The 24103-nt window shown below is 40.3% G+C and overlaps 1 long non-coding RNA gene across 3 annotated transcripts in view; it reads left to right on the plus strand.

The window, feature by feature from the left end:
* The window catches only part of LOC147917436 (uncharacterized), a 68754-nt gene that overhangs the window by 7377 nt on the left and 37274 nt on the right, over positions 1–24103 (plus strand). The window contains exon 4 of one of the 3 annotated variants that reach the window (XR_015551701.1): positions 21096–22171. The exons of the other annotated variants lie outside the window; for them this stretch is intronic. This is a non-coding gene — a long non-coding RNA (uncharacterized LOC147917436). Of the gene's footprint in view, positions 1–21095; positions 22172–24103 lie in introns of those variants that run through there. 3 annotated transcript variants of the gene reach the window in all.

Genomic DNA, 24103 nt, shown 5'->3' on the forward strand with positions numbered 1-24103 from the left:
GTATTCTTTAATTTTAGTCATCCCATTCCTGGAGCATATTGAATACTACTTTGGGTTCTTTCATTGTTCAGGTTATTAATAACAAAAAGCCAAAGTATTTCACATTCCTAAAGAGTCTTTCATCTCAAAGGAGCCAATGTAATTCACTAATTCAGTTACCTGAACTACATTTGGTAATTATTTGAGGATCACTGCACCCAAGGGTGAATTTCGACGAGTTGTGTGACACAGCCAACAGTCACTTCATTCTCCAGTCAGTGTGAAAGAAAAATGAATAGCTAATGGGGATGTCCTCCTGAAGGATTTGCCCAGTGAAAACTTCAGGGAGATGGATGCTGAAAGAATGTAATTAACTGCCCGAAATTAATACCTCCAACCTTACTCAAGGTTTCCTGACCTCTTTACTAGAGTCAGGGTGGAGAGGTGTCTTATGTCAGAATGGGGCTCTCTGGCAGCCGAGAGACCTGTGAACAGCAGTCACTCCATTTCTTTATTTTTTTGAGTGATTATAAATGGTATTGTATTTTTAATTTGTTTCCACTTATTCACTGTTAGAATATAGAAATACAATTCATTTTTCTATTGTTGTGATTCATTTTTGTATGTTCATCTTGTATCAGTGACCTTGCTGAACTCACTTATTAGTTTCAAGGAATGTATTTTCAGATTCCTTGGGATTTCTATGCAGAAAATCTGCATCTGCAAATAGGAGCAATTTTCGTTCTTCCTTTCTTGTCTGTATGCCTTTTATTTCCTTTTCTTGCCATATTGAGCTGGCTAGATCACGGCTGAATAGCAGTTGTGAGAGCAGACATCCTTACTGTGTACCTGATCTTAGAGGAAAAGCATTCAGTCTCTTACAATTCAATATAAGGTAGCTGTAGGTTTTTTGTAGATGTTCTTTATCAAATTGAGGAAGTTTCCTGCTATTCTTAGTTTTCTGAGAGTTTTGTTTTTTTTTTTTTATCATGGATGGGTATTGAATTTTATCAAACGCTTTTTCTGCAACAATTGATACAATCATGTGATTTTCTTCTTTAGTTTATTAATATGGTGGATTACATTGATTGATTTTGAATATTGAACCAGCCTTGCATCTTGTGAACAGCAGTCATTCTAATACTGTCTCATTTTAAAGCTCCTTTATAAGGAACAGTGTCTCAGTTATTTGTCTGTAGTTTTTGGGGGGCGGGCAGGGTGGGATCAGGAGATAAGAAGCTAGAGCTCTTGCAGCTAAGGGTGTGTGGCTGCGTCCACCTTACTTAATCCAATAAGACTTCTTTCTCCCTTCCATCTGCTCTCTACTGTTACCCAGAGGTCAGGAAACTGCTGCCAGCCTGCCAGCTGCCCACTATCTATGAAGCTGGTCATCAGACAGTGTAATATGGAGTCTGGCCACAGCAAAAGCTCATGTTTGAAGGAGCATGCTCATGAGTCACCACTGCCCCAGAAAGAATGCCTTCCGCTTCCCTTCTGCATGCCAGATAGCCCGAGTACATTTTGCTGGCAGAAGATAATATCACATCTAAAACCCCAGTAGAAAGGGAGTTGGAAAAATATCGTTTTAAGCCTTCCAACCCCTATGATCCAAAGGGGAGCATAGAAAGAGGTAGAAATAGATGCTGAGGGCCGAGATCTCAATAATCAATATCTAGCACTTAATAAACCATATCTAGCACTCCCATCACCTCACTGAATCTAATAGGAACCAGAAACCTTCCATCTTCTCTTCATAATTACTCTCTAAATTCTTTCTTTCAATTTTTAATGTCACTTTTCCTCTTTTATTTCTTCCATCACCATATAATAACTCACTCCGAAGGATGCATTTGCAGAAGCCATGTTGGGGTGGGAGAATAGAGTTGAAAAAAAAGGTAAGATGCAATACAAATAGAATCTAGTCTATTTTCATGATCTATTTGAATGAGCTCTTTGTGCAGAGATGTTTGAGATCACACACACAAAAAAAGGCAGACAGCCTGACTATCCCCAGAAAAGTCTGAATTTTGGCAGCTGGGAATGGTCGGAACGGCATATATGTAGGTTGGAGATAGTGTGCAGAGTGAGCAAGGGTTAAAGGCAAGGGTTCACAAAGGATCGGGGGCTCAGCAATGGGATACAGCCCTGACGAAGTGAGAGGAACAGACAGACAGTGATCACGCTCAGACAAACAGAGCCCAGGACTTGAGCAGAACAAGCTGTAGCTTGATTGCAAGTCAAAAGTTGAAATCAAGTCGGTTAGGAAAGAGAATTTGGAGTCAGGGTCTGGGATTGCTCCAGGGACTCTGACTGTATGGGTATCAGCCTCAGCTCTCAGCTGTTTCTTATTTGAGGTGGCCTACCATGCAGGGGAGGCTTCTATAATCAAAGGGCCCTGGTTATATCATTTTCTTGGGGTCTGAAGCTAGTTCTGTGGATGGGTGTGGGGTTCAGCCAGACAACGGCTGATTTCCAAGGTCCCAAGATCTTTGTGGTTTAGCTCTTTCCTCAGAGCCCAGGTGAGATGTTCTGCTAAGAGATAACTTGGTTAGAACTCAAAGTTTCATTAAAGGTCCAGGACTTTTTTTTCTTTCTTCTTTTTTAAATCTCAGATGGGAATTTTTTCCTATGTGGAAGGCTACTGAACTCTTGGGTAAGTAAGTACAGTGAGTCTGGGGGGTCAGAAATGTCAGTGCTATGGGAGCCACTCCCATATCACTCAGGAGCAGTGGCATGCTCCTGTCCCAGTGGCCATCTCACATATGAAGGACTGAACATTTTTCTATGCCAGTGATTTTCAAATTATTTTTGCCTTTAAATTCTTTTTTTTTTTCCCCTCCAAATCTTACTTGAAAACTCAATATAAAAATTAAACAGAGGGGCTGGCCCAGTGGCGTAGCGGTTAAGTGTGTGCTTTGGCCCCCGGGGTTCGCAGTTCAGATCCCAGGCTCGCACTGATGCACCGCTGGTCAAGCCATGCTGTGGTGGCGTCCCATATAGAGTGGAGGAAGATGGGCACAGATGTTAGCCCAGGGCCAATCTTCCTCAGCAAAAAAGAGGAGGATTGGCATCAGATATTAGCTCAGGGCTGATCTTCCTCACACACACACACAAAAATTAAATAGAAGAGGAACTGTTCTGATTGACTATTGGTGGAGTTCAGATACCATGTATTCACCCCCCTCACTCCTTCAAACTACCTTCAAAAAATTTTTGGGGCTTCAGTCAACAGAATTTTAAAACACTATGTTCTGTGTTCTTTAATGCTAGTTAGTACTCTTACTCAATGTTATGGAGGAAGAAACAGGCACGAAGGGGCTCCTTACTTTGCCATGACCGTACCATGAGTTTGCACCAGTCAGCAACTGGCCTTGGCTGATCTGAAAATTGGTTTAAGTAAGACAGGGCTTTATTTTCCTCTCATCTAGTAAGACGTCCAGAAGTGGCAGTGCAGGGCTGCTGTGGTGGGCCCAGGAGGTTTTCGGGACCCAAGCTCTTTGCTGCTCACCATTCTGTGATCCCTAGGATGGATCCTCATCCCATGTTTATAGTATTGTTTCTGGAGCTTCAGCCATCTGATCAGCATCTGGAAGACAAAGAAAGAGAGAGGACAGAAGGGGCCTGCCAGCTAGAACCTTTAAAGGGGCTTCTAGAAAGCCTCAAAAACTTTAACTTACATCTCCTGTAAATCATAAAAACAATTTAGGCTGGGAATCCGGTTACTCCCAGCAATATAGGAGCTCTGCCAGTGAGGGAGGGGAGAATTGATATTGGTGGGTAACTAACAGTTTGCCACACACGTGATGCCCAGACCCTCTGAGTGATCACGTGTTCTGGATTTGTCCCAGTTGCAAATAAGCTGCCTGTTCTCCCAAGAAATCCACAAAGTCAACATTTCAGCACCTAAATGTATGTTTTTCCTATTAAGAAGAGGCTCAAATATCCTTTGTCAGAGTCATGTGTCCTGAATTTTATTTTACAAAATGAAGTGTTCATAAAATAATCTAATTTGTTATTTGCTCAAATTGCTTGACACATGTAATATTTAAAAAGAATATATTGTACATTTTGGATTGTCTTCAGGTGGCAGGTGGGAAGGTGTAGGTTACGTGGGGGTTGTGACCAAAAGTGGAGCCGGATTATCCTTCAGGGCACACTAACCCCCACCCTTTGACCCTTTACCCCACGAGGATCTTTCCTAGTTTCTCACTGAGGCATTACCATTCCTCACATGCTCCCCTGTCCACCTTATGAGGGTGACTGGGGCACTGTTGGTGCATGGTGAGCCACCACTGCCTGTAGTGTGGTGTGGAGGACAAATACTGGTCACGGCCTAAAAAGATCTGGACTTGGCTCTGCCCCTTACCATCTATTACCCTTAGACAAGCCTCTTCGTCTTCCCAGGCCTCAGTTCCCTCTTCAGTAAAAAGAGGGGATTAGACTAGAGGAGCTCTGTGGACACTTCCAAGCCAAACATCCTGACACTGTCTCCTGCTCCCGTCCCCCTTCCTTTGTCCCCCCTTGGACTGGAATGTGACATACAAATGCTTCCAGTCAGTGGGCAAGGACTCTTAAAAGTCATCTGCCCCTTCCACTAGGAAGAATTGTTAACAAAAACCAGCCTGTTTTCTTTAAGTTTCACCAAAGAAGATTTGTTTTCCAGATTCTAGAATGTTTTCCCAATGTAAGTCTTTAACTAAAACGCCTCCAGTTGTAATTTAATGCCTGTTTGCTCTTGCTCTGTTGATTGTATGATTCTTGTCTGGTTGTTGATAGGAAAACTTCAGACAAAATAAAAATTGCAATAGGATGAAAAACGTTTTCCAAAGGAAGATATGAGATCCAGATTGCTCATTGTCTATTCATGAGTTCACTTATTAGCTTATTCAGTCAATCAAAAAACCTGGGTGCATGCTATGTGCGAGTCACTGCGTGGAAAATTCGGGCTCCCACACTGACCGGATCTAAACTGCAGAGAAAATGCCGCTATGTGCCAGGCCCTGTCCCATGTGCGGCACATTCTTGTTGAATCTTCACAACAACCAGATGATGTAGGCATTCATCATGGAATGCTATTGCCTTTGTCTGCCCCTCTTTTGACTGGAGAGCCTGCATACTACCCCTTCCCCAATCAGTGACTTACCTAATTTTGGGGGCACCCATTATGTGCCAGGCACTAGGAATATGACTGAACAAGACAGAAAGGGTTTATCTGACAGGTCTGTCAATTTGTTAATCACAGTGGCCTGCCTACTCCCAAGCACATGACCCAAGCCCTGCCCATCATGAAACTTCATGTCTTTTTTGACAGTGATTGGGCTGGGGGTTGGGAGCACGACCCAAGCAGGGCCAGTTGGGGTCCTTATATGCCATGTGATCCAATTCTGGTTGCCAGAAAAGAGAGGGCTTCTCTTTACTCATTTGAGCCCTAGATTCAGATGCGTGTGGCACCTACCTCGCTATTATACTTTCCAGTTTCATAAACCAATAATATCTCTTTTTGCTTAAGCTATAAGTTTGAACCATATAAAATTGCCATTTTTGCAGATTAGATATCAACAGTTTCATCTAGTTTAACCTAATGATTTGAATTTCTGCTGCTTGCAATCGAAAGAGTCCTGGCTAATATGGTAGTATTGTTATGTCCAACTTAGATGAGGAAAATGAGGCTAGGAGTACTTATTTGCCCAAGGTCATTCAGCTATGAAGCATAGCAAGAACTAAAACCCAGGTGACTTCAAAGTCTATGTTCTTGACTCCTCTGGTACCAGTCCCATAAAGTCAGACAGGCCTGAAGAGAAGAGACTGCTGCTCAAGGGGTGGTCCACAGGCAGTTGCCTGTCAGCAAACTCTTTGCTCCTGGTCCAGGAGGAGGTAGGAAGTACTGAACCAGGATGTAAACCCACTTTGTCACTAAGCACACTCTTTAGGTGAGCTGACATTTTTTAAATAGCAAGACTTGCTCAATGAAGTGAGCAGTGTGTTGATTTAGATTCTGGTGCATGTTCCTTACCCCCTCCTGGACTGGCATCAAATTGTTTTGGGGACTGGTGCTTGGAGGAGCACTGGTGTAGAGGCCCCTTGGGTTTGCTGCCCAGCTGACAGCCATCCTCCCACAGAAGCCATGTCCATACTATGCACCCTTGACCCCCTCTTCTGTTAGTCACAATCGATTTGTTCAGGTCATTTGTTTGAGCCAAACTGGACCAACCAGATTTTCTTGTCTAAGAATATGGAACCTTAAACAAAGAAACAAAGGAACCAGATGTTAGTTGCTGAGCTATAAAAATAGCAGAATAAGCCCAGAAACTCTTGTTTTCATGTCTCTGGGACTGCTGTGGTTCTTGCACTTCTGAGGCATGGCTGTTCAAGTCTTCCTTACATTTTGTAAGATTACTAATATTCTGTCAAGTAAATTCCCCTTTGTCTTAAGCTAGCCAGAGTTAGTTTCAAGAGAACCTTAATTAATACTATTGAAAAATATAGGGAAGACTACATGTTCATGACTCAGCATTCTGTTTATAATTTCAATTATTCGCTAGCCTATATGAGAGTGTCCCCCACAATCCTAGGTCTCAGTAATAGCTGGAAATGTTGCTACCTGAGCTGGGGGTCCCACTGTGAAATGAAAATGAAGATGTCCATAATTAATTACCCCTGGTGACTAAAGACTCTGATAAAGACTGAACATCTTAATTAAAACAAATAAATAATCAACCTTTGTCTGTTTAACTATACATCAATAGAACCCAAATGAATGAATTAGCTCTTTGCTATCATTAGGAACATTCCTACTTTGGGGCCACAGCACTGACATTTGTCCATCTAGCTGGCTTGAAAAGAAGAATAACCATTTGCTCTGGGAAAACAAACATCTCAACCAGCTAAATTCAAAGAAGAGGTTCTTGAACTCAAATTTGTTTTTGGAAAAAAAAATATGACGGAGACACAACGTGAATCCTCTCATCACTTGACCATATCTTTTTAGATGTAATATTTACCTTTTTAAAAAAATAATATTTGGATGTCTCCTGAGATTGTCTCACTATTTGAAGTCGCAAGTGCTGAGAGAGGCCGTCCTGTCCAACTCGGCGAAGGAAGCAGTGCAAATGGAGGTGTGAAGATGCACCCTTAGCAGCTGGAAGGGGCTGTGTGGAGGGATAGCAGGAGAAAGGAAGCAAGCACAATGCATCCGCTGCTCTTCTTTCAGGGGAGGAGAAAGCACTGGAAGGTGTTGGGGGAGGCTTCACAAGCTTGATGCTTTCATCATTTATTTCTGAATCTAGACAGTTGTCTCCTACCTGCTTACCTAGAACCTCTGTGATCTGAGTGGGATTCTAAGTGGGTTGTTCTATTTTTAAAGAGTATTCAAATTCCATTAAGATAATTCTTGCACTCTTTTGCTCTTTATATTTAAAAATTAAAGTGCTGATAGTAATAGATCTCTATCAGTATAGCCAAGAGGATCACCTACAAGTGCTCTCTGAATACAAAAAATTTGAACCTGAGGTTCAAATATCTATGCTTATAATTGTCCACATATAAAACCCCTTCATAGACAGTCTCTGTTTAAAATCTAATGATTTAGGTGCAGAGTTCCTTTTTCTTAGTTGTATTGCTAGACATATATTAGGCATAATCTTTAAGACTCTCAACATGATATTATATATCCAGTATTTTTTATTGTACTAAATTTCAGGGCTAATTTAAGTTTAAACACTTTATTTTAGAAAATCAGTAACAGCAACTAATTAGCACATCTCATTCTGGATGTATTTGCCAACCAATTTCAGAGACTCATTTGCCTGTAAAGAGATTTTATTGAACACCAGCACCACCGACTCTCCTTTTTCCCTAGTAAACAGCTCATGCTTATTATCTTATTACAGGAATGCCACTGGTTAAATCAGGCTCTGAATATAAATAGCCATATTACTGCCATCAGGCGTCAATGTTTATTTAGTGGCTGTGAGTCATGCATACCTCTTTGATCGGGTTTGGAATGAGCCGTTGCAGTTTTTGTTCAAAAAGGTTATTTGCAAAGGCTACAGAAGTATCAGTTAGATTAAACATGAAATTAATCAGTGTGGAATTTTACCAGCCATTTCTGCCACCAAACACCAGGTGTCAAGAGCATGTGCAAATGAGGGCTGAACCTAATGAAGCTGGGGTACAGCTTAGTAGGGAGGTCAGAAAAGATTCCAAGAGGTCTACCATGCTCAGGGAGGCAAGAGGGAGGGAGAGAAAGAGGGAGGGAGGGAGGAAGGAAAGTAGGAGGGAAGGAGGGAAGGAAATATTGACAGTCTATTGAATCATCTGGAACTCCTTGACAGTTGCACACAGCCCATCTCGTGGCACAGTACGTGGAATGGCAGTCAGGTGATCCGAGTTAGCCAGAGCTCTGCTCTGCCCAGTGATCTTTGGAAAACTACTTAATGCATACAGGGATTACAAAGCATACATATATAACATGTGATAAGCTTGTACAAAAGCAGAGGAAGGTGCATTTTCCACCTCAACATTTCTTTAGACTAAAAATGTCAGAAAGAGATAGACCCAAGATCGCTGTCATATGGTTTTAGGTGATGAAACTATGATGGTGGAGGAGATGTGGCCCTTTAACCGGAGGGCTCACCGAAACTGGGTTCATTCATTCAGTCAACATTTCCTGGATCCTCAGCTTGTCAGGCACATGTGCTGAGAGGGCCTGTGAATAATTATAACATACCATGTTTAGTACTATGATGATTGCCGCTGTAAATTTCTGGTGACCTCATTCTCAACCTGGCCCTCATCACTGCTCAGTAATTCTGTGGCATTCCACTGGGCAACTCTCCCTGCCATTGTCCCCAGTGCCTATTTCTAACGTCTTTATTGTCTTCAGCCTTCTGACTCCCCTGCCTCCCGCACGTTTTCCTCTCAGTGGGTGATCTAACCTTCCCCATAGTGAAAATAAATTTACCTCCATTCACACTTGTCCTCTCCTTCTCCCTCATTCTCGTCGAAGCAGGACTGGCAGAGGGAAGAGTAGCAATGTAGATGCAACAGTGGCATCACCCAATTCAAGGGAACTCAAGAGCTGGGATGGCCTTTCAGAGATGACCTGAATTGAGGCAAAGGGGGCAGCTATTTGCAACCTCACATCAACCAGTCATTGGATGCACAGGGTGAGTGCACATACTCAGGCAAGGCAGCTTCCTTTGATAAAAGGTAATTCCTAAAGAGGGATTTGGCCATGAGCCACCAGCAGCTAACAGTCCTGGCAGCAGGAGGGGGTGGGAATGAGTGCTTCATTCCTTGAGGGGATTTCTGAGTGGCCCAGCCTAGCACACACTGCGTGCTCAGTACCCAACCTTCTAATAACCTGGCTTTCTCTTTCTTGAGCTCCAGACTCCAGCTACACTCAACTGCCTATTGGAGATTTCCATCTGGACACCTCAGAAGAGCCGATTAAACATATTCAAAGTTTAACTCTCATCACCTTCTACCACTCCACTCACCCCTTCCTTAGTGTTCTTTGTCTTGGTAAATGGAAGATAGGCTGTAACTGGTGAGATAAAGTCCCTCTCCGTTCTCTCTTTTGTGGATTACTTCTGGCGATGTTTGTTCTTTGCAGCCCTTCTAAGGGGTCTTGCGTGCTGAATAAACACGCCTACTGAGCGACGTTGTCTCTTTGCTTCCTGTTGTGAACAGGAGCCAGGGTGGCACTTTTTCCTCTTTCTCACCTCGTTGGGCTTCCATCTACCAAATAAATTGTTATGATCATAACTCTGGCCTAGGCTTTGCTTTTTGAGGACCTGGGAGAAGATGCCACCTTTTCCTTAATGTCCTATTTCCAATAAGTCATATCAACTCTCACTTCTAAATAACGCTTCAATCTTTCCTCAACATTTGCTTGCTTAGAAAACATTGACATGCTAAGATAAGAATTTTTCCTAGATTGTGATGACCCACACAGCATTTTATTTTTTCTTCTATGCTGTTCTTATACTTCTAAAATTTCATGGGGTTTTAGGAGGTTTCAATGAGTAGTATCTATAAAATACTTAGAGCTGCGCTGGGTACACACTAAGGACAAAATAAGTTTTCGTTATCATCATCATCATTATGATCCTTTCATGGATTTTGTTCCCTCCTATTCCTTTTTTCATCTCCTGAGGGCTAAAATAGTTTCAAAATATTTAATTCAAAATTGAGTAAATTCCATTTTCTATATCTAGTACTCCTAGGAAACAAAATGCAATAGAAATCTAAGTGGTCATCAACCTAAAAATTGGACCTGTCAAGGAGAGTTATTTAGTGTCTGTGCTGTATGTTTTCGTGGACACAAAATACAATTTAAACCTCGAGATTTTAAAATTAATATTCAATTTATCAAAGTTAAAAAGTAAAAATCAATCTGCTTATCTTTAAACGTTCAAGTTCAAATTACAATTCTTATCTTATAAATAAATATAATAAATGCAGGGAGTTATTTAATTACAGTTTGATTGACTAGTTGAACTGACCAAATTCCCTGAAACAATCTGTTTACGTCTTAATTTATAAAATTCCCTGGAACATTTTAGACTGCATTTATAAATTGAAAATATCTGATTTTTTAAAGTTCTTCTACTGCCTAACCTACCTACCAAAGCCTTGCCACTCTAATAAATCTAATTAAATTAATGAATGAGGTCCAAATCAAGTTAATCATATGCATTCTGGTTTTATTTACAAATTTTGCATAATTCTCTTTATCTTTCAACTGAAAATCTAAGTCTAAAATAAACTACTCAGTTATATGTTTTAAATTAGAATCAAAGCCCAAATCTATCAAATTTCCTAAAATTTGTTTAACACTCCAAATACTTAAAATATAAAATATACACAGATTATTCCTAAATGTATGAACAAATTATTAATAGCATGGTTTGGTTTATTTCATCATCTCTATATTTAATTTTAAACATTCCAGAGTTGACAGATAGCTTTTACCATCTCAAGCAAGTTGGGGTTGTTTTTGGCCAAGAGTTTTGGCTGGGGCTACAGTGGTAAGGTCTGAACGCCGGGTGCCCCGACTGTGAGCTGAAGGAGATGCTGAGCACCTGTTTAATAGTCACGGGGATAACAAGAGACTCCTTTGTTATTTTCAAATGGAGCTATTTTCATAGCTGACCTTCTGGTTTCAAATTAGACCATTATCCAATTCTTTCCTCTGATTTGAGCCTGCCGCTCTGGCTAGTTTACTTCTTTATTGGAGTTAATTAATCTACTTACCACTGATTCATTTGGAATTTTTTAAAATTTACTTTTCATATTTGAATATTGGCCACAATCCTAAAGATATTTATGCTATCAGGCACATTCTTGTCATTTGTGGGAAAGGAAAAGAAAAAAAAGATACATTGAACATAATTTAGCATAATTTAGGTGCTAGACACATGTATTATATATGCATGCATATTATTTTATTTAATCTTTTTCACAGTTGTATGATGTAGGCACAATTATGTCCATTTGACAGATGAGGAAACTGAGGCTCAGAAAATTAAGCAGCTATTAAGTTATAGCACAGGGACACAAGCCTAGTTCTGACTCTGTAATCCATAGTCCGTACTATATGGGGAACTTCATGTAAGCCCCCTGAGATTTCTGGCTAGAAAACAAGCTTGGCCACGTGCACAGAAGACTCTTGGGATTGTCTTTTTAAAAAATTATTTTTCCTGCTGTCTTTTTGTAATAAAGCACAGTCATGAATAGTTTGGGGTCACGGCTATGAATTGGACATTTAACACTCTCGCTTCCCTTCTGTGAGGATCACACATTAGTGGGCCAGCTGGTGACCTCATAGACAGAGGCCTGAGGGCTTCGAGGTAGGAGACTAGAATTCTTTCTGACAAGCTCTTGCCTGAGGTTGCTTTTGGGTCTCAGGGCTTTCCCATGACCCAACTGGTAATTCTCAAGCTCCATATAAAAGCCAAAAACAGTACCTGGCAGATTCAACTACTGGCTAGAAGGACCCCAAGTGATTTCTTTTTCTTTTTTAAAACTCTTTATTTTGAAATAATTTCAAACTTACAGAATAGTTGTGAGAATAGTACAAAAAAACCCTCCAAATACCCTTCATGCAGATTTGCCAATAGTTAATATTTTATCCTATTTGCTTTATCTTTTTCTGAACTATTTGAGAGTGTCTTGCACACATCATACCTCTTTACTCCTAAATACTTTAGTGTATATTTCCTTAAAATAAGGATATTCAATTACAAAACCACAATTCAATGATCAAATCAGAAAATTTTGAAATCTACACAATGCTATTATCTAATCTATATCCTTATTCAAATTTCACCCGTTGTGTCCTGTTTAGCAATTTTGCTTTTCTGGTCTAAAAGTCAATACAGGATTAAGTATTACATTTGTTTATATGGCTTTTTAGTTTGCATAATCTAGAATTATTCCTCAGCTTTCTCTGCCTTTCATGTCATTGACATTTTTTTGAAAAGTACAGGCCATGTATTTTCCAGAATAGCCCTCAATTTGGGTTTGTCTGATGTTCCCTCGTGATTAGATTCAGGTTATGCCCTTTGGGCAGGAATCCTACATATTGTGTCCTTCTCAGTGCATTCTGTAAGGAGACATTGGATGTCAGTTTGAGCCATTATTGATGATGTTAACTTTGATCACTTGGTTAAGGTGGTGTCTGCCAGATTTCTCCACTGCAAAGCTACTACTTTTCCCTTGCTAATTAATGAATAATTCGTGGCGAGATGTTTTGAGATTATGTAAATAAACTGTATCTCATCAAACTTTTATCTACTAATTTTGTCATTCTTAATGATTCGTACCAGAATCAATTATGACTATGATGGCTGCAAAATGTTGATTTTCTAATTCCATTTTCTCTACATTTATTAGTTGATGTTCTGTTGTAAGGGAGCACTTACTGGTATCATTAATTCTTAGCATGGACTAATGGGTTCTTATTTTTGTTCAATGGGTTACTATTCATTACTACAATTATTGATTTTGATGTTCAAATTGTCTCAGATTTGACCAGTAGAAGCACCTTTCAGCTGGTTCTTATATTCTTTTGACATATCCTCATTATTTTTGAGCACTTGTTTACTTTCTGACACAAGATAGTCCAGATTCATCGTGTATTTTCTCTGCCTGAGCCCTATAATCAGTCGTTTCTCCAGGGACTCCTGGTTCCTTTTAGTGGGGAATGGTGTTTAGCAACCAGATTTGGATACTATTGGAATATCAAAGCTTCTAGGTTGTTTTAGCAGAGAGCTAAGATACACACACACACCTATTTCTATATCTATATATATTAAAAACTATAAATTCATACTATATCTAATTCCAATCCAACAATACAAGATTCTTCCTAGCCTACCCCTTCCGTGTTTATATCTCTTCTCCAAAATCAAAAAACCTGGTCCCCAATGTCATCAAAATACTTATTCATTTGCTTAATTCTTCAACACACAGAAAAAGATTTCAGAATTATTTATCTACATTACTGAGGAAAAGGAATATACTAAAGTAGAGTTCAACATTTGTTTGTTGTTCTTTTTGTCTTTAGATCAAGGTTATATAGGCAAAGTATTATGTTCAAAAGTTATTCAGATTATTTTATTTTTCTTCAGTGTATTTATATTGTTTATTTGAAATATATAGTAAGGCTCTTTTGTTGCTGTTTGTATTCCATTTTAGATTTCCCATCCACCTCTATTCTTGTTGGTTTAACTTTATGTTTTTGAGTAAATAAAACAGTAACATACTTCCAAAAGCCAAAATGATACCTAAAAAATATATTCCAAGAACTCTCACTCCTTCCTTTATCTTTTATACCTTGTTTTTACCCCTGCCCTGTGGATAACCAAACTCATTCGTTTCTTGTTTATTCTTGCTGTTTGTTCTTTTTGCAAAATAAGTAGATATGAGTATATTTTCTTACTTCACCATTATTTTCATACACAAAAGGTAGCACACCATCTACATTCTTTGCACTTCACTTTTTAACCCAACTCTATATTCTATAAATCACTCCATCTCATTTCATAGAGATCTTCCTCATTCTTTTTTACAGTGATACAGTACTCCATTGAATGGAGGCGCCACAGTTTATTCAACTACTCTCCTTTGGTTGAGAATTTAGGTTTGCTGCTGAAATTTTGCAATTACAGATTTTGTTACTATGAATAAATTTGCTGATATGTCTTTTCCAATGGTAGAGATATGGTTTTAGGGTAAAGTCATAAAAGTGGGTTTGCAGGATCAAAAGTTAAACGTATGTGTACTTTAGTTAGATATTGTCAAATTTCCCTCTATAAGAATTGAACCATTTTGCATTTCTACCAGAAATATAGCCAGCCCTGGTGGTCTAGAAGTTAAGATTTGCCGCTCTCACTGCCGTGGCCCTGGTTCCTTTCCCGGTCAGAGACCCACACCACCCATCTGAAGGTTGTCATACTGTGGTGGCTGCGTGTTGCTATGATGCTGAAAGCTATGCCACCAGGATTTCAAATCCCAGCAGGGTCACCCATGGTGGACAGGTTTCAGTGGAGCTTCCAGACTAAGACAGACTAGGAAAAAGGACATGGCCACCAACTTCTGAAATAATTGGCCATGAAACCCATATGAATAGCAGTGGAGCATTGTCTGACATAGTGCTGGAAGGTGAGAGGATGGCGCAAAAAGACCGGACAGGGTTTCGCTCTGCTGTCCACAAGGTCCTAGGAGTCAGAATCCCCCTGATGGCACTAACAACAAACCAGGAATATACCAGTTACTGCTTCCCCACAGCCTTGTCAGCAAAACATTTGTCAAGGTTTTTAAGTTTTGAGAACTTGAAAAAAAAAAGACATTTCAGTATTGTTTAACTTGTATTTCTATTACTATTTTGAAGTTGAACACATTTCTACATGTTTATGAATTGCTTGATGTCTTTTCTGTAAATTTTCTGTTTATATCTTTTGCTATCGGATTTTTAGTCATTTGTTCCTCAGTTTTCCAGAGTTCTTTGTATGTTAGGTTAATATGTACATAGCTCTAATCTCCCTAACATATAAAGATCTCTTTGTCTCTCTTTATCCTTATCTCTACTTTTTTAAAGGACACAATTCCCTTTCTCTCTTACTTTTTTGACACATTTTCATAGGAATATTGTTTTAGAGACTCTTAACCACAAGTGTCTGCCTGGATAACTATTGGTGAACAGAAGTCCTTGAAAGGTGATAGAAAATCATATTCACCTTTGACCTTCGGGTCTTGGCTAAGTGATGCATTTCTTGACCAGCAGTTACAGGACAATGCCCATTGGGAAGGAAGGAATAATTTGAAAGCACGGCATATCACTGGAACACGGACCTAAAACCCCGTCAGAGGCCAGGCAATGATCTCAGAGGAGCCTGCGTGTTCTGCGGCAGCTTGCCTTCTCTGCCTGAAGCCTCAGGTTGGCTCACAGGGCCTGTCTTTGGGAAGGACTAGAAGTGAGGCCGTGATATTCCAGGCCAATGTCAGCAGCAGGGATCGCTGTGTGTGCATTAGGTGAGAGATGGTTACGTCATAGAACCCAAGAATTTGAGGGCTGTAGGAGCTTGTAGATTACCTGGACTCAGAAACAATCTAACCTCATGTTCTAGGCAGGAAACAGAGGCCCACAGAGGTACGCAGCTTGCCCAAAGTCACACACTTAGTTATAATCAGTGCCACATAATGTGACTTAAAAGTAATAAGGCTTTTCAAAAGTAACCCACGTTGAAACATCTGCATTCAGATGAGTTTTATATTTTAAAAGTGTCATCCTGGTCAGCTGTATACTGAATTCTAGCAACTGCCATGGCCAGAACTTTTCTGAAATTCTCTTATCAAAGGGGAGCTGAAATTTTGCTTTGGCTTATCTGTGTATTCATTCATTCTTTCAGTTTAGTAATACTGACATCTTTTTCCAATTTATTTTTTTAGACTTCATTCCGACACTTACTCTTGTATCAGCACATGTTTTTTATTTATTTTTTAAATAGTTCTCAGTGTAAATAATTAGTTTTGGTTTTCTTTGGTTACACTCCAGTTTTAAGGATACACCCTAATGAACTTAATTGGACTTCTGTGATTCCTAAGTCTCCTGTATAACCCATTTCTACCTAGATGAATCCAATCCATTATGTTAGTGTTTTCCAAACTGATAATTACTGAGGGTGCCTATTAGACATACATATTCAAACCCGCACCGATCTCCCAAACCAGACTCTCCACACGACTGGAAATATGAAATTTTAACAATCTAACACAGACACAAATTTTGGAAAATGATGATTCTGTGTTAGTTTTGGGAGTTCAACTCTTAGCTGACAGCTTCTCCCCAAATCCTCTTACATGTGGATTATCCTTAGGCTCTGAGGGAAATGCCAATAAAACTTTTTGGTCTGTGGCAGAATCATTGGAATAAATATACAGCTTCCTAACACAGACAATTCATCAACACGCTGGTGGCAACTTTGAAAGGGAGAGAGCTCCTCAGGATGTTTAGGCATGTGTGTGCCAAGTCACAGACTTTATAGTGACAGCCATTCTTCAGGAAATGCAAGAGGCAACGGGTAGTCAGTTCTCCATGCTGCCATTACAGATTTGGATGACAAAGGCAGTCATTCCTTCAGTCATTGAGATCTGTTGACCAGAGCACTTGATCAAGCACCAGGGCTGATTCGGGGACACCAACAGTACTGCTGCTGTTGTGACCTTCTCGTTGGGGCTGCTTATCATCCCAGTTGTCTTTCATGATTACCATTAGGGCTGTCTGTTTCAGCCTTTCGTGAATTCACTCTTTTGATGTCCCTCTCTTATCTTGGAACATCTTGGTCTTCCTTCTTTAACACTTACAATTTAATAAATGTTTGCTGAATGATTACTTTGTGCAAGGCACTGTGAGGTGGGGGAGCAGGATGGAAAGCTACGAAGAAAAATAAATACTTACTCAGCCAAGTTGTCAAAGCTATAAAAATGCTCAAGCAACAGTTCCTGCTCTAAAGGAACTTAAGTTCACTTGGGGGATAAAACAAATAAATAACCATTAAAACTTGGCAATAAGAAGAGCCAAGGAAAGGCAGGTATAAAGCAAATATTTTTGTTGCAGTAATTAAAACAGTTTGGTACTGATATAGGAATAGATAGATTAATGAAATTGAATAGTGAGCATAGAAATAGAACCAAACATATAAAAATAATTAATATTTGATAATAACCTCATTTCAAATTGGTAGGAAAAGTACAGACTACTCAATAAATTATATTGGGACAACTGGCAAGGCTTATGGAAAATAAATTAAGCTGAATCCTTACCTCACTCCTCACAAATGGATTTAAAAGTAAAAAATTAAACCATAAATATGTTAGAGAAAACATAGGTGAGAAGCTTTCTAATCTTAAGTATATAGGCTTTTCCAAGCATGAAACAAAACCTAGAGGCCTTTTTAAAAAGGTAATTTTCACTACCCAAAAATCTGAAACACACCATAAACAAAGTCAAAGACCAGTGATAATGAGAAAAATATTTGGATCACATATGACAAATAAAGGGCTGATATTCATAATATCCAAAGAACTCTTACAAGTCAACAGAAAGATAACTCAACAGAAGGATAAAAAGAGACATGAATTGGGAATTCATAGTAGAAGAATTATAAATGGCCAATAGGCAAATAAAAATACTCTTCAATAATTAAATAAACGCAAATTAAAGCATATTTTGCCTAATTTGATTGAAAAATATATACATATATGTATGTATTTTTGGTGAGGAAGATGAGGCCCTGAGCTAACACCTGTGCCAATCTATCTCTACTTTATATGGGACGCTGCCACAGCATGGCTTGATGAGCAGTGTGTAGGTCTGCACCCGGGATGCGGACCTGCGAACCCCGGGGTGCTGAAGCAGAGCACGCAAAGTTAACCACTACGCCACCAGGCTGGCCCCAGGAAAATATATTTTTTAATTGATAAAATGCCCAGTAATATTTGCTGTAAATGGAGTATAAATTGGTATATATTTTCAGGAACAACTTGGCAACATTTGATCAAAATGGAAATGTGGATTCTCTGTGATTCAGAAATTCTATGTTCATAAAAGGATAGGTTTACTCAAATAATTGTGCAAAGGTGTATGTACAAGGTGATTCATTGCAGCACTGTTAATTATATGAAACACTGGCAACAATCAATAAGGTTGAATAGATTATGGTATATCGAAATGATAGGATAGGGTAAAAGCACTCTGATCTGATGACATCTGCAATGGGTAGTTGCTTAATTAAAAAATTTTAAATTGGGAATCGAAAAATGATACCTATATACCAGAAACATAATATTTTCACCTAAACTGTCTAAATGTAGAATTATTCATCAATCTTTTGAGGCTAAGACAAGGCTTCTTCTTTGGCTAAGCGTTTGTTGACTAGAGTTTACTCAACTTTCTTGCATAAGCCACATCTATCATGTCTCTGTTCACCTCCCCAATCTTGTTTCCTACCTCTTTCCACCTTGTTCACACTGGCCTACTCTCTGTTCCTCCAGTTGCTAAACTGTTTCCCGCTGCATGGCCTCTGCACTTGTTATTCTCTCTTCTTTCCTTTCCCACCTCTTTACATGATTGGTTCTTTCTCATGCTTTAAATCTGAGTCTAAATGTCGCCTTAGAGTCACCTTTTCTGATGATCCCTATATATCAGTTAGGGTGATTTCCTTGCAAGTAATGGAAATTCCAGTTTAAATTAACTTATGTTATAAAAAGGGAATTTATTGTCTCATATAACTAAATAACTAGTCATAGATCTGGCCTAAGATTACGCCATAGCCACAGCTTAAACTAAATAACAAAGATCTATTTTCTATTTTTCACTCTACTTCCTTAACGTTGGCTTGATTCTTCTGTTCTCCCCAGGGGATGTCAACAGCTCATCCAAAGTCTGAGTACTGAGTCAAATACACATAGCTCCGATAGCCCTGATTTGGGTCTTGTGCTCATTTGTCTTAGGTCTTTTTCCAGAAGCAGAGCCTGAGGTAGGGATTCAGGTGCACATGGTAAGTGCTGTTCAAGAAATACCTGTGAGGTATCAAGTATCTTTTCCAACCACAATGGTATGAAAGTAGAAATTAATAACAGGAGAAAAATTGGAAAATTCACAAATATGTGGAAATTAGACACACTCCTGCACAATGAATGGATGAAAGAAGAAATCAAAAGGGAAATCAAAAAATATCTTGAAAGAAGCAAAAATGGAAACACAATATATCAAAACTTATGGGATGCAGCAAAAGCAGTCCTAAGTCCTAAGTTTATAGTGATAAATGCCTGCATTAAGAAAAAAAGAAAAACCTTAGATAAACAACCTAACTTTACACCTCCAGGAACTAGAAAAAGAAGAACACGCTAAGCTCAAAGTTAGAAAAAAGAAAGAAATAACAAAGATCAGAGCAGAAATAAATGAAATAGAGACCAGAAAAACAATAGAAAAGATCAACAAAACTAAGAGTTGGCTTTTTTTAAATGATAAACAAAATTGACAAACCATTAGCTAAACAAGAAAAAAAAAGAGAGAAGATTAAAATCAGAAATGAAAGAGGAGACATTACAACTGATGCCACAGAAATAAAAAGGATCATAAGAGCCTACTATGAATAATTATACACAAACAAATTGGATAACCTTGAAGAAATGGGTACATTCCTAGATCGCCAGGGCAATTCTGTAGAGAAAAGGGACAGCTGTGAGCCTTACAGTCAACACTCACAGTAGCTCAGGGACATGTGTGCTGCCTGGTAAAGGACATCTGAACTGGGGGCACCACAGCATCCACCACACCACTGGAGCCAAGAAGATTGCTGTGCTAATTGGCATAAGCCATTCAGGGTCCACCTTTGGAGCTATGGGTGAGGGTCAATCCCACCCAAGCAACATAGCTGAGAAATTCATGGTAGTGTCAGAATGGGGACTTTAGAGAAAGGATGGTGATCAGGCACCCAAGAAATGTTCACACACCTCCTGCTCTGAATTACTTGTTATATCATCCTGTTTGTCCTTCACAGCATTTTCCATAATCTGTAATTCTCTTGTTTGTTTGTTTGTTTATGGCCTGACTACTAGAATGTAAGTTCTGTGAAGAGAGGAACCTTATTTCTTTTGTTCACTGCTGTAGCCTAAGAATCTGTTGGCATGTCTGATACATAATATGTTGATTGTGCTCCAGATGAGACTCTAAATGCACAAAGGCACAGAGATAAGAAGGAAAAAAAATGTGTAGGTAAGGAAGATAATTCTAGATTAGTGGTTCTCAAACTGTACTTCCTGGACCAGCAGCACCAACACCACCTTGGAACTAGTTAGAAATGCAAATTCTCAGGCCCCACTCCAGACCTAATGAATCAGAAACTCTGGGGCGAGCCTTGGCAATCCATGTTTAACGAGCCTGCCAGGTGATTATGATGCATAGCAAAGTTTGAGAACCACTGCTCTAGACTAATTTGACTAAAACATGGGACTTATGCAGAGTAGATAGTGGTAGATAAAGTGGTAAGGAAAATTTGGGACCACATTTTTGTGACGGGGCAATATATTAAAATTTTACTGTAGTGATTACCTTATATGTTGTTGGTTTATTTTTACTTCTCTGAAACATAATCAAGAAAAGAAAGAAAATGTCTTCCTCTCTTATTGGAAGAGCCATTAGTTCTTTGGATTCTGGACACCTTTGCTGGCACTTGAGAGGTAGGAGTGGGTGGAGTTAACAGTTTTGATTTTTCAGGCCAGGAGGTGATGTGCTACCCTAAAGACCTTCCTGATTACCCCCATCCTCGTCTTCATCGACAACCAGCTCCTTGCCCTATGGACACACAGTTTTTAAAAAATAAACTTAATTGTTTAGCATGGTTTTAGAGTTACAAAAAATTGCAAAGGTAGCACAGAGATTCCCATATACCACTGCACCTAATTCCCCTATTATTAACATCTTATATTGGTATGGTACATTTGTCACAATTAATAAACCAATATTGACACGTTATTATTAACTACAGACCATACTTTATTCAGATTTCCGCAGTCTTTATATAATAGCCTTTTTTCTGTTCTAGGATCCATCTAGGACGCCACACTGCATTTAGTCATCATGTCTCCTTAGGCTCCTTTTGGCTCTGACAGTTCCTCAGACTTGCCTTGTTTTTGATGACCTTGACAGTTTTGAGGTACACTGGTTGGGTATTTTGTAGATTGTCTCTCAACTTGGATCTGTCTAATGTTTTCCTCACAATTCGACTGGGGTTATGGTTTTGGGGAGGAAGATATAACCTGCCATTTTCATCACATCATACCATCAGTATGATTTATCACGGTTGATGTCGACCTGGATCTGGTGTTCAGCCTGAGTAGCTGTTGAAGGAGGATGGTTTTATGAAGTGTGACACAGGGAGGGTTTTCAGAATGTGACATTTACTTCGATTTGGGGAGGATGGTTGGTGTAAGAGGAAAAGGAGAGGGAGGAGCCAAAACCTTTGTCAGGGTTTCTAACATGGGTGACTGGGCATGTGGCGAGTGTCCAACAAACACAGCTGGGGTGCTAGTGATCTGTCCGGGTAAAGAAATTTAGTCTGCAGTTGGTTTTCTCCCTTTGGAGCTGGGGGAGGGTTAGGGAAAGAGGGTTCCGTGGTGAGGGCTCTAGCTGCCCTGGAACACAGGGTAGAGAGGGTGATTGGCATGAAGGCCTTGCTGGCTTCATCTGTCACTCAGACCAACTAGGACAGTCCTGCCCAGAGTGACTGCTACAGTCACCTGGAGGTGACAGCAGGGTCTTTTTAGGGCCTTGGGCTCTGAGCTTAGGGGTATGGTAGGAGGAATCAGGGGGTCTTCCTCTATTCTGCCAGCTGCTTAATTATTTGGGTAAGTAGTAGGTACCTGAAGTCAGTTAGGAGAACTGTGGCTGAAATTTTCCCAGAAGAAGGCTGGCCACCCATTCCATAAGATGAATTGGCCATGGAAAGAATCGAAGAATATACATTAAAATGTGAACAGTGTTTTTCTCTGGGTGGTAGGTTTAGGAGATGTATTAGTTTGCTAGGGCTGCCATAACAAAGTACCACAAACCAGGTGGCTAGAACAACAGAAATGTATTATCCCACAGTTCTGGAGGCTAAAAGTCTGAAATTAAGGGTCAGCAGGGCCAGGCTCCCTCTGTAGGCTCTAGGGAGGGGTCTTTCCTTACTGCTTCCTAGCTCCTGGTGGTTGCCAACAATCCTCGGTGTTCCTTGGCTTGTAGCTGCAGCAGTTCACTCTCTGCCCCTTCCATTAATCACCCGGTATTCTCCTTGTGTGTCTGTGTCCAAACTTCCCTATTCTTATAAGGACACCAGTCATATTAGATTTAGGTCCCACCCTAGTCTGGTACAACTTCATCTTGATTAAATCGGCAATGACCATATTTCCATTCACGGGTTCTAGGTGGACATGAATTCTGGGGGGACACTATTAAACCCAGTACAGGGGTGGTTGATATTTCCTTCTTCCTATGTTTCTATTTCATCTAAAGTTCCTATATGCAACCTACATGTGTTACTTCTAAACCAGCAAAAAACAAACAAAACACAAAAAAATGCAATCCCCACCATCAGTACTTTGAAAAATAAAACGACCTGCATTTGGTGAAGGGGCCAGTGCTGTTCTGGAACATAGAGGAAAGGTTACTCATGCCAGTGATGGTGCCCTGTGCCAGGCGCCTCCCTACAGACCCAGCCAAACCCTGGGGAAAAGAGAGGGAGGCGTGTTGGGCTGGGAATGTCTGCGGAAAATGTCTTCGCATCTCTGCTCAAGTCAGGGCTGAGGGCGGGGGCTTTTCTGTCTTGCTGTGGGCTGGGTTGCTGGCTTCCCCGATACGGGGCTTACCCGAAAAAACTCCCTGAGGCAGCACCCCTTTCCTGAACAAACAAGAGGGCAGCTTGGAAAAGCATGAACATGATAACTGAAGCCACATTCACCCTGGCTGAGTAAACACTGCCTGAGAGTCAGACATTTTCCCGAACTTTCTTAGGTACCGGGGCGCTATGGGGAGGTGATTTCTCTCATGACAGCCACACCCTAAGTCATCTTTTATTAGTCACAGCACATGCTTAGCTGTGCCTGGTTATGTTCCCCTGACGTCCTGCACGTCCCACCATCCAGCGGCACGGGTTTAACCTTCCCCAGGGCTGGCTGCAGCTCGTGCAACCCGTTCTAAAGGAGCAGCTGGGAATCAAGTCTAAATCTGGGATTTTCAGCACGGCTGAGTTAAAAATCCCTTAGATACTTCTGTTTACGGGTGCCAGGGAGAGAAAGCAACCAAGGGAGAAAGAAGGAATTTTTCATGTGTTTTCGCTCAGTCTGCTTCCTTCAGAAGGCACTGGTGTCCAGCTGATGTTTTTAATGTTTGGAGAGGGGAACTTTCAGAGGATAGTTTTGGCTGTTAAGAAACAAAAACACAAGTGGATTTAAGGGGGGTATGGAAGCTCTTCAAACAACTGTTCCTAGGCCTACAACCCTTGTAGAATGTCAATATCAAGTTCAGTCCACGTGACTGAGGCCAGGGCTTTCATTCTTCTCTGCTCAGCTCTTTAACCCTTTACTAGGGTAACTAGCGATAGAATAAGGAAGAATCCCTCTCTGTAAACAGGCGCTGTTATGAAAAGACCTCTTCCTAGCCACCACCGACTGAGGGCTCCCTGAGTGCCACCATGTTACCATCCCAGTTTGTCCTCCCAGCACTATTGTTATCCCCACTTCAAAAGAAGAAACAGATGATTAGAGAAATTGAGTAACTTGTCCCAAATCGTAGTTGTTGGCAACTTGTGCCTAGGTCTGAGTGACTGCAAAGCCGGGAGTCTTGACCCCCACTTGACTGCTCCCCAAAAGGGCAACACCCTAAACGTGTCCTCAGCAGAGGCTGAGAAGAAGAGTCAGCATTCACAGATGGGCGTGGATGTGGTTTCCACCTCCTGCTCTACCATTCACTTGCTGTGTGACAGTCAACAGCTCACTGAAATGTTCAGTATTATAGGTGACACATTTGTCATCCAGGAGAGGGGTTCTATTGTCACCCAGCATTTCCCCAGCAGGC

This window comes from Ceratotherium simum, chromosome 3 (genome assembly GCF_057802395.1).
Source record: "Ceratotherium simum simum isolate JZ-2026a chromosome 3, ASM5780239v1, whole genome shotgun sequence".
Classification (NCBI taxonomy): Eukaryota; Metazoa; Chordata; class Mammalia; order Perissodactyla; family Rhinocerotidae; genus Ceratotherium; species Ceratotherium simum.